The sequence below is a fragment of the Enhydra lutris genome, unplaced genomic scaffold (assembly GCF_002288905.1).
Source record: "Enhydra lutris kenyoni isolate GAN:26980312 unplaced genomic scaffold, ASM228890v2 scaffoldscaffold10, whole genome shotgun sequence".
NCBI classification, from domain to species: Eukaryota; Metazoa; Chordata; class Mammalia; order Carnivora; family Mustelidae; genus Enhydra; species Enhydra lutris.
The window spans coordinates 35333559-35338272 of NW_019154094.1; positions in this window are offsets into that span (position 1 = coordinate 35333559).

Sequence of the window (4714 nt, forward strand, 5' to 3'; positions counted from 1 at the left end):
GACTAGAATTGGACAACTCCAGGCATAAATGACCTTTCATGTAAGCATGGTAACTACCCATTTCTATTAACTGTCATCAGTGCTTGAAAATTTTCCTCTACGTTCAGAAGGTAGTTTCTGAAACTCTGCTAATGGGAAAGAATGCCTTTTGTTCCCTAATTCAAGGACTAGCATGATTAAAATGCAAGTATTCATGATGTAGTTCAGATAAATATCAAAATAGCTGATATAATTCCTGAGACTAGCCTATGGGCCGTAAAGGTGAGTAAAGATAAGCATAATACTGAAGCACTAAATTGGAGTAGAGGGTAGTATGAAGAAAACAGAACTGGAAGAATCTGAATGCTTAAAATAAAGTTAGACTCATTTACACATTTGCCTGAGACAAAGAAATGAGAAATGGAAAAGGATGAAAAGGATTGATCCAAGAAGACATTTGGTCATTTGTTGGATGGTCTAAAAGGATAGTCCAGTTTCTAAAACAGAAATGACAGTATACGGATCCACTTTATAACCCACCTATAGATCAGTTTCAACACAAACCACTTTTACACCTTTAAATCAAACTGTCTACACCTTGATGGACCAACGATTCATGTGGCCCATGGCCATGCTGAGGGCAATAAGAATGATCAGGGATTCTGCCTGCTCTCCATACCCTACCCTACCCCATCCCCTCAAACAAAACCTTGGAAACCCAACTCCAAAAGCACTGTTGAGTAATATAACTGCTATTGATGGATTCATGGATAGACAGAAGGAATATTTGTAGAATTCTCTCCAAAGCCCTAGTCTCTCTCCTGGACAACTGCCCCAGTATCTCCAACTTACTTTTCCCCCAGAGATACTTAAAACCCTGTTCCCTTGCAATCCCCACCCGGAACAATATAAGCGAGTTGCATTTCATAAGCTAAGAAAAACCTGGTCCTTAACCAAACCTTGGTCTTCTGAATATTCCAAGCAAGCACTTAAGACCCTGCTAGGTTATACCTATAATCACAGTTGATCCTCACCAATCCTGGAGAGAGGCATTAAGGTCAGAGTTTCATCCTCATTTTATTACCAAGGAAACGAGCTTTGGTTAGACTTCTTCAAAGCCTCAGATCCAATTGTACAGTTTGGATATTGAATAAAATTCCTTCCTTCGACTTTGAAGAATCAGGTAGTTCACTGGATGCTAGTGACACAATCTAGTTAAGCACTTTGACAAGTTCTATGGCAAAAGTAAACATGGAATGGCATGGTTCCCAACCTTATCTAAGGAGTCAAAAAATGTTTCTCAAAGGAAGAGGTAACTCCTGAGCCAGGATGTGATAGAAGGTATAGAGCTATCGAGGTGAGGAAGTGAGGCAAGTATATCCTAGAGAGAATTGGCAGCATGTGAAGACTTGATGGCAGACTCTGGGCCTGAATTTAAATGTTTCTGTTCTCCTTCACAAGCCATCACATAAAATGATCCTAATCCCTGTGACCAAGAACCCACTAGGAAGCTCTGCATACATCAGTGGAATTTCTCATGACATCCATTCATTTCTTCTTTCATTCATTTAATACTTAATGAACTGCCACTCTAACATAAATAATAAAATAAATAACATGTAGTGAGCACCTACTATGTGCCAGTCATTTTATATACATTATCTCATTTGATCTTGCTACATACCTGCAAGGTAGGGACTAGCTCCATATTTTTAATCTCCATTTTACAATGAATAAATGAGGCTCATTGCCATTAAGTTAGTTGTTGACGGCCACACAGCTATGAAGAAACCAAAACAGAATTCAACCTTTCAGTCTATCTGTCCCCCAAATCTGGGCTGTTTCCAAGAGTTCACACTGTCTCATTCATCTACTCAAAAAAGTATTTACTCATTGCCTACTATGTGTTCTCTGCTACAGAAAACAGGTCCAGAGACTCAGAATTTTAAAATGGGGAAAATTTCTAAAGAACTGCACTGTAGAAAGCAAAGACAAGGTTGTTCACCTGCCAGTAGCTGGGCAACCACCACATCCCTATTCCAGAACACATCAAAATTACTACTTTCTTTAATACATGAGTGCAACTTAAGTAAGACCCTCTCTGAAAATTACCTTGTCGTCAGCAGGGAAGGAACAGCATTGTGAACCCAGATAGGTGAAAGACCTATGACACTCAGCAGAGAAGGAGAGATGGACCTTTCGTTTTATGTAGACAAACTTCAAAAAGACCATTTGAAAAGAACACAGATAACATTCATTCAAAGGGGTGACAGAGTTTGTCCTGGAAAACATTAGACACCTATCACCTTGTTGAGACCTCAACTTTCTTTCTGTAACTCCTGACAGGAAGCACACTTTTGTAATGGAAGGCTGGCTTTTTCCTTATTTCTCTGGAGGCGGACATCTATGCTGAGAAAGGCACTACCCTAGGGCTCATAGACAGAGGGAGAAAGTCCTTCCATGTGACCTTTCCATGCTAGACACTGACTTGGGAGCTTTTGAAGCAAAAGGGAAGAGCAAAAGAGACCACTCCTTCCCTCCTAGTAGCAATAAGTTACACAAAGGCCATGTTCCTGGTGAAGAAATAGCAGTCATGCAAACTGTAACTTCCAAGATTTAGTGGCGGTGAGAGCAGTTTTCTCTTCAGAACAATCCAATGTCAGGACTAGGGGGATAGCTTCCAATCTGGTCTCCAGACTTCACAAAAAATCTGTGTCCTCTAACATTGATTTAACAAACTCTTTCAAGCTTATCCATCAGCTCTGTCCCTTGCAGATAGGAACTCTGATACAGTGGACATTTACAGGTTTAGTCTGCTCAGCATCCTTTAGCCTTTTCTTTTAATAATGTCACAGCAAAATCAGTTTGTCCATCACAGGGGCTCTCCCTATTCTTCCCCACCACAAATATCTTTATATTGAACACCAGGCTAATCAATGTTTCCTGTTCCCCTGAACATAGTAACTAGTACAGGTAAGGCACATGACCCAAACTGGGACTAACAGTTTGACCTGGGGTTTTGCTTTTAATCTGCAGCTAAGGAGGAAAACTTGTACACCAGAGAATAAGAGTAACTCTGCTTGTGAAATGTGAAATAGCAAAATGCCATTGCCTTCTCACCAGCATAAAGTAATCTGGCTCGGTACATCTGACACAAGGGCTACTACAGAATGGAAGAAAAAAAAATAGTCATAGGTAGTTTAAGCTAGCCTGTCCCTCTCATCTAACAAATGAAGAACTTTAGGCCCAGAGAGGGGAAGGGACTTGGAGAAGGCTGCACAGCTTGTAGAAACCAGAATGTAAATCCTCTCTACCTTTTAGCAACATTTGTACAAACTCTCTCTATCCCCGACCATACTGTAACCTCACAGCACTAATAGTTCCTCAACTATGTTATAAGTATTTACCAGAGGAGGCTAGACAAGGGCAGGTTTTTTCCTCCATTGCATCTTCAGTGTATGGAACAATATACACTGTAGAACAGATGCCAAATACTTATTCTTAAATACATTAACAAATGAGATTTTCCTAGTTCCCAATTAGCTAAGTGAAAACATGAGTGATTAAAGCTAATGACAATAAAATGCATATATCTCTACATGCAAATACATGCTATCACTAAAACAGTCAGGGCCTTTTATGTTTTTCAAAGTTCATCCAGAAAGAAGGCTTAGACACAGTTTACCTGCATCTTTGGGTACCTAAAGAATACTCCAGTATCTGGAGACCAAATTTTTACACCTCATTCTACTGGCTATGAAATTAATCAATAATCCCCTTGCTCTCAGGTGTGCCCACCCATTTACTTACCTGATTTTGGTCTTACCACAGGGATAATTCATAGAACAATAAAAGGTCATTCAATATCACAGATGTCTTCAACCCTATATCCTCATGTCTCTAGCTCACCACTAGGCCAAATGCTTGGGTGCGGTCATCATGATTTTGGAAGTAGTGGCACCTCCTGGAAGGGGACGTTCTTTACCTTTCCCCCAACTCCATATGGTACTAGCCCATGGCAGTCAGTTGAGGCTGCTTTCCAAGTGGGCTATTAATTATCTGTGAGATTATGACAGAGTATTTATCAACACTCTGGTTATCATCCTCTGTACCTTTCATGCAGGAAGAAGTAATTTGCTCTGTCCCCAGAATATTTTCAAATCGATAGTTCTCAGTTCTATGTCATAATATTTGACCCTCAGGGTCACTTTCGCAGAATCACTTGTATCATTGGCAAAGTATGATCTGAAGGGCAAGAGTTGACTTCTGGAACATCCTGCTATAATCGTCCCATGAACTGCCTCTGCCTATTGATCTCCCCTCTAATCATCAGGAAGATTTATGTTCTGTGCCCTTATCACTCTGCTTATCTCCATACATTTCTCTATTTTTACCCTTTTCCAGAATGAAGCTATCCAAATTTTAAGTCCCTTCTGCACAAGCAAGACAGAGAGGCATCTATTAGTAGCTGCTTTTGTTACAACAGACCTAGATTCTGGAACTGACCAATTCCACCTCATCTCCAAGCCAAAAATTATTCATCTTTCTGGGCACTAAGCCCAAAAGAATAATATTTCTATACTTAAGTCATGCGTTGCATATTGTATTCTGCATTTACACTGCCTGCGTCTGGTAGCCCTACCCAGTACGTGGTGTATGGAAGTTGAATAGATTACAAGAAAGCATCAATTTCATTTTAAGCTAGAGCCCTAATTGCTACACAACCCAGGGAAAT